At 51.7% G+C, this 9,749-nt stretch overlaps 1 long non-coding RNA gene across 1 annotated transcript; it reads left to right on the top strand.

The window, feature by feature from the left end:
- Window positions 1–8,659: 8,659 nt before the first annotated feature.
- LOC146855406 (uncharacterized) lies at window positions 8,660–9,549 on the top strand. The gene is made up of 3 exons (XR_014980832.1): window positions 8,660–8,699; window positions 8,784–8,841; window positions 9,307–9,549. It is a non-coding gene; the product is annotated as an uncharacterized LOC146855406 (long non-coding RNA).
- The last annotated feature ends 200 nt before the right edge of the window (window positions 9,550–9,749 follow it).

Below are 9,749 nucleotides of genomic sequence, written 5' to 3'. Positions count from 1 at the left end.
GCAGTCCCATAACATGTGTATCAACCCAGCATCGAGGGCATCGCACCTAGGGCACGCAGCATCATTGCGGTGAAAGTACCTATTAATCTTCTCGGGCGTGAGATATGCTCTGTGAATAATAAATAATTGTATTTGTCTAAATCTCATGTTCCTGGGTATGTGCACCGGACTTTTGAGGATCTTTCCCTATTCTTTGTCCACCAGTTGTCGCCCCAAGTCCTTCTCCCACTTCTGTCGAAATGTATGCAGTTTGATCGCTATGTGTGTTCGAAGTTACGATGCGTACCAGCGGGCCAGGTGCCTGCCTCTCGCCATGACATGCAAATATTGTATGGTAAGGTGTTGGTTCAGCTCCACAGTCATGTCCCCCCACCGGGCCATTAGCGTCGCCAGTAATGAGCGGTGCATTAGGAATTGACCCTGCGGTAGTCCCATGTCTGCCACTCTGGACTCATATGACATGAGCGCGCCCTCTTGGTATAAGTCACCCAAGGTCTGTACCTCCGACTCTCACCATTCTATGAGGGAATTAGCTGTGAGCACCCCCTGTCCACTGAGGGAACCCTCCAATGGTATCGCTGGCGCATAAGGTACTACGTCTCTAGTGATGTATAGACACCTCCGATAACACCAGTACGCCACGGCTAGCAGCAACGGTGCTGGCTGTTCCACCCTGGCAGCTGGGTGAAAAAGTCGGGTTATTCGCACCAAGGTGTACGGCAGCAGCGTAGTCGCCATCTCGTCTCTGCCCCGATCTGCGAGCCATCTGGCTATCCACTGCAGCTGGGCTGCCAGATAGTAATGTTCAAAACAGGGCACCGCTAGTCCCCCCCCTGATCGGTTGGCAGGTACAGCTTTGCCAGCGCCACTCTGTGCCATGCCGCCCCCCAGATGAAATCCTGAAGCGATTTAGTTAGCGCGTTAAAAAAGGCGGCCGGAACATAGAGGGGTAGATTGACGAAATAATACAGGAGCCGGGGCAGGACCACCATCTTAACTAATGCTACCCTGCCGGTAACCGTCAGCGGGAGCGCACTCCAGAAGCTCATTTGTGATCTAATCGCCGTCACCACTCTCCCTAGATTGCCATCCATCAGGTCTGTTGGATGGTGATATATATGGATCCCCAGATAGCGGAATGTGGTTTCCTGCCAGTGTACCCGCGTGCCGTTTAACATGTACCCAGGATCTTACAATCCCTCTTGGAATGCGTAGAGACAGGATTTGCCCACATTCACCTGGAGGCCCGAGATGGCAGCAAAATCTTGAAGAATGGTGGCCAGTTGGGGCGATATGTTTTCTACATCCCTTACATAAACCAACAGGTCGTCCGCATATAATGACACATGATGTACCGCGTCACCCAGAGGTATGCCACTCCCTTCCACATCACGCAGCCTGGCCGCCAATGGCTCAATGGCCAGAGCTAATAGTAGTGGCGACAGGGGACACCCCTGTCTGGTGCCCCTACACACCGATATGGCGTCCGAAATATGCGGCCCCAGTCGCACGCGGACTGTGGGGGCTTTATAGAGCAAGTTATCCATCTGGAAGAACTCCGGGCCTAGCTCGCATTGTAACAGCACCCCTGCGAGGAAGCCCCATTCTAGGGAATCGAATGCCTTCTCCAGGTCTAACATGAGACACCCTGCTCTAGGCCAGTCTTGCCTGCTGTCTGTTGCCATCCTGAAAAACCTTCTCAAATTCAGCGACGTGCACCGCTTGGGGATGAACCCATTTTGATCGGTATGGATCAGCCCAGGGACCACCAGCGCCAATCACTCCACTAGGATTTTGGCGAGTTTTTTATAATCCACGTTGAGCAACGCTAGGGGCTGATATGAGCCCAGGGATGTGGGATCTCTTCCAGGCTTGTGAAGGGACACCAGATAGGCCTCGCGCATTGTGGGAGGCAGCGTTTGTTCCTCCAGCGTTGTTGTATGTAACTTGTGAGGGAACTGCACCAGGGACTCTCTGTAGGCCTTATAGTATTCAGCTGGTAGCCCATCTGGCCCAGGTGATTTCCCTGATGCCATAGTGCCTATCACTTCCCCAATCTCTTCCAGTGTGAGGGGGCCGTTGAGTGTGTCTCGCTGGGCGGTTGTGGTCGTGTGCAGTTGGACAGTTCCTAAGAATCTCTCTAGGTCCTCAGCAGAGCAGCGCCCTCTTGAGCGGTACAGTTGTGCGTGATGGTCCGACATTGCCTTATGTATTGCGCTTTGTGTGTGTACCAGTGTACCCTCCGGCAGGCGAATGGCTCCAATCGGCGACCATTTATCCTCTTGCGCCAGTAGCCAGGCCAGTAAACGACCTGCCTGATCAGCAGAGGCATGGGTACAAGCTGTGTGAGCCGTGTAATTGTGACATCGTAACCTTTCTAGGAGTTCCTTGTGTTGGGTGCAGATTGCTGCCAACTGGTCCGAGCCCTCCCCCGGCTCCCATTCCACTCCTTCATGTTGCAGCAACTGAGATTCCAAGCGAGTGAGAGTGAGTGTGAGCTGCCTGCGTATGTTCCACGTGGCTCTTAGGCAGTGGCCGCGAACAGCTGTCTTGAGGGCGTCCCATTCCACCAAGGCACTGCTCGCCGTACCTTCATTGAGGTCAAGGTACGCGAGGATAGCAGTACCCAGCGACGTGCAAAATTCAGGGGGTGTGAGAGCCAGTGTGAGAGCCAGTCCTCTAGCGCTCGCTCGTTCAAGGTAGCGGACGTCTGGTGGAAGGGGGAAAGGATCTGTCTAAGTGTACGTTGAGTACCGAGTTATAATCCCCACCTAGGAACCAGGGGAGCCCGGCGTAGGGGGTCAGGACCAAGGACAGCCATGTCAGGAAGGATGTCTGGTCTATGTTTGGGGTGTAAATCGATCCCAGCAATAGCGGTTGCCCATTAAGGGCCCCGCAGACCAAAGTGTACCTGCCAACCTGGTCGATTACCACTTCCTCACAGACAAACGGAACATCCGCCCGCACCCAGATCAACGTGCCCCTCGCGTGAGCCGAATATATAGTGCCATAAACCTGCCCTCTCCACATCCCACGTAGTCTGCCCAGTTCTGTGTCATATGCTCTTCCTGTAAGAGGGCAATACCGGCTGAGTGCCGCTGGAGATACGCAGAAATAGAGTAGCGCTGTGTGGGAGTATGCATACCTCGAATGTTCCATGTGATTATGTTAACTGTTGTCATCGCTGGGGTGAGTGCAGCACCTGAACAGCAAGGGCATGATAGTTGCCTGTGTGTTCTTATCCAGGAAAGGTGAAAATGGTTCGGCCTGCTGTAACAAAACCCGTAGGTCAACTTTAAACACGATAACGAGTAGGGCGGACTCTACAAAGATGTCCGTCCAAACTTTGCAACAACCTACAAGTATGAACTAGTGCAGTGTACTGCCTGTCGGGGTCGTGTACAGAAGCACTGCTCCTTTCCGACTACCCCCCATTTCCAAGCATGGAAAGCGCCATCTAGGTGAGTGGTCAGGATAGTATATCAAGCCTGCCTGAAGCGAGTGTGACCGCCTCCCCCTGCATGCTCCACCACTGCAGGGGTGTATCCAGCGCAACCCGATGAGGCAGGACCACCCCACCCCGAGGGTTAACATTGAATGGGCACAGATTAAGTGTCCCCGCTGTGGAACCTCCCCTTGGTTTTAGCACCCGTTAAAGACCCACACATGAAAGTCCGTAAACAACATTGTACTTGCATGGACACCCCTCCGCTAAGTTCATCACCATGACTCTTCATCTGATGATACCATCAGCAGTCTGTGGAGTCACCACTGGTAAACAGACATCGTCTGAGATCTCGGTGGATGGAGATGACGCACCACTGGGCACAGCAGAGTCGCCTCCTCGTGCTCCTGAACCCAAGGTTTGCAACTGCCTCCAGGGCCCCCCGCTGCTCCATTCTGCTCCTCTCCGGGCTTGGGGCCACTGTCCTTGACTTGCCGCGTCATGCCGTCCCACGCCTGCCCCGTCGTCGCGGTCTGTGACTCGTGGATCCGTCTCCATCCGGTCCTGGAGGACGCTTTCCCTGTCATAGGCCCAACTTCTCCACCCAGTCCCAGGCCTCTGCAGCGGAATCGAAGAAGCGGATACCTCCCTTTGTGACCACCCTGAGCCGAGCGGGAAAGAGAAGGGAGTAGGGCTGTTCCTGCTCCTGGAGTTGGCGCTTCACCACCATGTAGTTGCTTCGGAGATGCTGCACCAAGGCAGTGTAGTCGGGGAACATCCTGACCAGACTGCCATATCCTGCGAGGTCTTCCAGCTTTCGAGTTTCTCGCAGCACCGCATCTCTGTCCCGATAGTTGAGGAGCTTGAAGAGAAACGGGCGAGGCCGGGCACCTGGCTGCGGTCTCTGCACCGGCACGCGGTGCGCCCTCTCCACCACAAACTGGGGTGACAGTATTCCTTGTGGTAGTATGTCCTTCAACCAACGTTCCACAAACTGCTCCGGATGTTTCCCTTCTTCTCCTTCCGGCAGCCCCACCACGCGGACATTGTTATGATGAGAGCGCCCCTCTGCGTCTTCAACTCTGTTCTCCAGGGCATGTACACTGTCCATCATATCCTGTAGCGCTGCCACGTGGTTTTGGGTGATGGGCTGGAGCTACTTTATTGCCTGCTCCTGTGTGCTGACTTTCTCGGCTAATTTCCGATGGTAGGCGTGAAGGAGTGTGAAGTCTGACGTAACCTCATCAATGCGGGATTCAAGGGAGGCCCTAGTGCTATCTAACACCGCGGCAAGCACTGAGTCGAGCTTGGTGGCGACTGCCGCTGATGTGAGTTCCATCTCCCCCTCTCCTCGGACGTGGACAGGGTTGGACAGTATCTCGTAGCGGGCCTTGTTGCATTTTAGCCTGCATGCGGCCCATCACCAACTGCTGCGCCATTAGCATTCGCCTGCAGGCATGGTGCACAGTGTTCCACCATAGCAGAGGCTCTGCCGCATAGATCCTTGGCTACGCAGACTGTTGAACTCCTCGCGTGGCAATGCCCAGGATCATCGCTGCGCGGTGCAAGATCTCCTCTGACTCGAGCACCGCTCCGTAGCAGCCTGGCCCGCACTCCCGCCTCTCCACGGGTCGCAGCACCCGTGTAAATGATCTGGTCTGTCACAGTTGGCCTCGTGCACAGTACGGGCTGCCCAGAAATTAGGCTGGCGGGTGCCACGGGGTTCAGTGGAGTCCCGGGGCAGCACCCTACGGAACCAACGAGGAGAGCACGTCGCATCCCCCACTGGACCGTTGTTTGCTTCTAATCAGGAGGCCACGTTACGAGGCCCCACTCCCTATGGCCGATGGGTTCAAGGGGTCCCCCGCATATTAGGTCAGTCTCTGTGAGTAGGGGGCACGCTGCAACGCCCAAATGCCCCGGTGTCGCCAGCCGGTGGCACCCCAGAGGCACACCCACCTCTTCACTGCAGCAGGCCACCTCTACAACTGCCGTCTTCAAGGGACACTCTCCTCATTCACCAGTATCCATCCCCAGATTTTCTGTGTGCCACTGTTCTGGGGGGGGGTGCAGGCTCACACACGGCAGTGTCCAGAGTCGCCGCCACACTGTCCCCACTTCAAAGGAGGCCCCTGGCATATCCTATCCAAAGTGTGTTCCCGGGGAGCCGGATCCTCTTGGGCCTCAAGGGCGCCCCACACGGAGGCCTGTCACAGTTCTAGGGGGGAGAGAGGCGGAGGGGGGCAGGGGAAACCAGACCACTCAACAGCATAGCAACCCCCCTCGGGGCCCCTCACCCCACCTCGTCTCACCTCGGCAGGGCCTCCAAGCCCTGTCTGGACAGCACCACCTTCACTCAGCTGGCAAGGCAACGCAGCCCCAGGCAGTCCGCTTCCTCTCAGTGATGCGGGTAGCCACGATCTCTTCAGCCGTCAGTTGGCCGGTTCCCGCCTGGCCACCCCAGACCTCCTTCAGGCGCACCCGGCCCGGTGATGTCAGACCCCCGCTGGGGCCCGTCTGCACCACTTAGCTCTCCCAGAGCGCCCTCCAGTCACAATGCAACCAGGGAGCCCAGCAGCGATGAGCCGGTCCTCAGGGAGGGGTGCCCCGGTGCCGCAGCCTCCCACCAGAGGCTCTCCTCAGCCCACAGCCCCATGCAGGCCTCTTACTTCCGGCGGTGCGGGCTCACACATTCTCCTCTGCCGTCTGTGGACTTGCTCTTGCCCGGCCTCACTGGGCCTTGAAATACTCCCGGTTCGGGGGCCACCTGTCAGGCAGTGCAGTCCGCCCACACCACGTGGTCTTTGCGGGGCACTGGCTGCTGTCTGGGCAATCAAGAGCTGCAGCAAGGAGGGGGGGCCGGCTTCCAAGGAAAGGCGCCGCCAGCGCAGCGAACCCCCGCTGCGGCTGCCGCCCACTCCGGGCGCGATCTGGTCCTGCCGCACTCCTCGCTTGGCGGCCCTCCAGGTAGGCCACATCTCGTCACTCAGGCCCCACAGCATCCACTCACTGCAAAGTGGGATTTGCCCGCAGCAGCAGCCTCTCGCCTCGCCGGGCTCTTTCTGCTGCGATGGCGCTTAGTCAGGATGATTTAGGTGGATAACTGGGGGTTAACGGCCGGAGCTCTACAGGCTCACGTCCGCCATGTTGGGTGGCTGGCCACGCCCCCCAAGGGCAGAGTCCTTGTCTTATGGCCTAAAGAAAAGTATGTGGCTGAAGCCCAAAGCCAAATATTAAATACAGAATGGTACCGACAGCTCAAGGAAGACCCGACGCAACAAATAGAAGGAGAGATCCATAACAAACTCAAATGGGGATGGGAGCAAGGGATTTTAGGGCCTAAGGAATTCGAGTTTCTCAATAAATCACATCCAAGAATTCCAATCATTTACTTTCTCCCAAAAATTCATAAGAGCTTGACGCAACCCCCGGGAAGACCAATCGTCTCTGGCTGCGATTCAGTGCTGAAGCCCATTGAGAAGTATGTTCATGTCTTCCTTGAACCATTCATGGATCAAGTACCTTCTTATTTAAGAGACACAACCGATTTCATCAACAAGATTGAAGGACACCCATTTGACTTAGGCCAACAGTGGCTGGTTTCATTTGATGTAGTTTCACTAGATCCCGCAAGATGAAGCACTAGAAACCATGGAATACTTCTTGGAAACACATACAAAGCCCCACAGAATCCCTACCAACTTCATATTGGACCTGGCAGGAATTGCCCTCAAGAAGAATTACTTTAAATTTAAAGACATCTTTTTCATGCAGACCAAAGGGCCTGCAATAGGTTGTCCCTTCGCCCCGGAAATGGCCGTATTGTTCATGGCTCTATTCGAGGACAAGTTTATTATCAATCACAATCCATATAGTGAATATATTTCACAATGGTACCGCTACATAGATGATATCTGGTGCCTGTGGAGCGGTACTAAAGAACATCTGTTTCACTTCCACGAATGGCTGAATCAGAGACATCAGGATATCAAATTCACCATGACGAAGAGTAGGACTCAGTTAATATTCTTAGATGTGGAAGTCATGACATGTGACGATCAACTTACACCGACCCTACACTGAAAACAGATGGACAGAAACACAATCCTCCATTATCAAAGTTTCCACCCAAGGAGTTTGAAGGATAATCTTCCTTATGGCCAACTATTAAGGATTCGGAGAAATGGTGCATGAAAAGAAGACTTTTTTATACATGCTCAGGTGCTTTGCGACCAACTCAAGCAGAGAGGGTACCCAAGAAAGATGTTAAAACACGCTACCAAAAGAGCCTGGTATACACCGCGAGAGGTTTTGCTCTCCAAAAAAGAAAATATACCTCTTGAGAAACTCGTTTGTGTGTCAATATTTGGTCCACATACCAACGAATTTCGCCAGATAATTTAAAAAAAATGGCATTTTGTTGTACAGTTAGATTGCCCCATGGAACGACTGCTATTCGCAATGAAAAGGAATAGAAGTATCGGCCAAAGAATTATCCAAGCTGACCTGACTTGCACCACAAAGAAGACAGATCTAAGGGCACAATGGAATCTGCAGTCTCTTGAAGGACACCATAAATGCGGTAATTGCTCTGCCTGCAGCACCACCATTGAAGGTCATGAGTTTACATACGATTCAATCAAATGGACTCACAAAGAGCTCACTAATTGCACAACCAAGAACACAGTCCATGCCATTTAATACCCATGTACTAAGCTGTATATTGGGAAAACAAATCAACAAATCAACCGGATAATAGTGCAACACCGGTCACAAATCAAAAAACAAGTATTAACTGCACCAATGGTGTCCCACTTTGTGGAAAAAAACATTCTGAGAAAGAATTTCTATGGATAGTGCTAGCAGGACTAAAACAACCACCACGCGGTGGCAATGTCGAGAGTCTACTGCTGAAGAAAGAAGCGTATTTAATCTTAAAATGTAATTGTATACAGAAAGGCCTCAACGAACTGTCAGAAATGGATCAAGCAATCAATTAATATTTACATCGACTCAGTCTAGAATTCAGTCCGCAAACAGAAACTAGCAAAGACTGTACAATTTGTTCAAATGTGGAAAAAGACAATTCAGTAGATGTACTGTTTGATTATGCCTAAAACTACATCTCCCATAAACCCACAAGCAAAACATACGGGCAACTTCCTGCCTCGGAAAGTCAAAAAGCACAATTGTCTGGTGACCTGAAAGCGAAGACCGGGTCATCAGCATAAGCCCTTCACAGAAGAAGAAGAAAGTGAGTGCGAGAGCAACCCGTCGCTTAGAACGCTGCTGTAACTCGAGGAGAAAGATGACTAATTGCTTTCCATTCTCGTTATAGATCACGAACCAAGCCGGAATAATTGAATGCAACAAGTTTACATCGGCAACAGAAGCAAGTAAGTCGCACTAGCGAAAAAACGGATTTGCTCAAATACGCGCCTGACGTACAGGCTACAAAACAGAAGTGATACAATGTTGCACTGTTTCTCCGGTTTGTTTCCAGACATTAATCATCCCAATAAACTCGACAACACTGCACGCTGGTGTCCCGGCCCAAACAAAGTTGTTACTGATGGCGTCCCGCCACTGCCCATATGCTGTGAAAACTAAACCAAAGTCAGAGCTCTTAAACAATAAAGCGGCCTCTGCTAATACAATTAAACGCCCTTAAAGAAGAAAGTTTGACAGCGGACAATATATTAAATTAAAATAATGTCCATTGTTTCAGATTCAAGTTTCAATTAACGAAAACGCAGGCGGAAAGAACACATTAAAAAGTACAAGTACCATTAAATTAGTTAACTACGGAACATTTGTTATTGAAGTATATTTTGTCTTTATTTTTTCCTTATTTTTCACAGATTACACCGTGTGTCAGCCCTGATGATAATCCCTCAAGCAGTCTGGGGATTGGAAATTCGTTGGCATTTCCGTTTTATCCATGAGGTTGTAATAACTAATAACGGTCTCTGGTGAGGGTCCAGTGAACATGTATATCCCCACAGAAACCTAGTGCCTCACCCGTGGATAGCTTCTCTCTTTTAGAAACAAAGCCAAGTGTAGGGCATGTTTGAGAGAGCTCAATGTGTTATTTATACACTCAATGTGTACTGGTGTAATTGTTTGTAATGTATTGAATTCATGTTGTAAAATCTTCATGTGTTTTTCACTATAAGTGTTGTGTGTATATGTTATAGTTATTTCATTTAACAAAGAGTTGTGTATCTTTAAATGCCTCACTGAAAATTCAAATGAGTAGAAAAAATATGTGTTAAGCACGGCAAAATGTTAAAGCATGGTGCAA

This window comes from Triturus cristatus, chromosome 4_1, assembly GCF_964204655.1.
Source record: "Triturus cristatus chromosome 4_1, aTriCri1.1, whole genome shotgun sequence".
NCBI lineage: Eukaryota > Metazoa > Chordata > Amphibia > Caudata > Salamandridae > Triturus > Triturus cristatus.
Note: the sequence above shows the minus strand (reverse complement) of the source record. Positions and strands in the feature narration are given on the sequence as shown.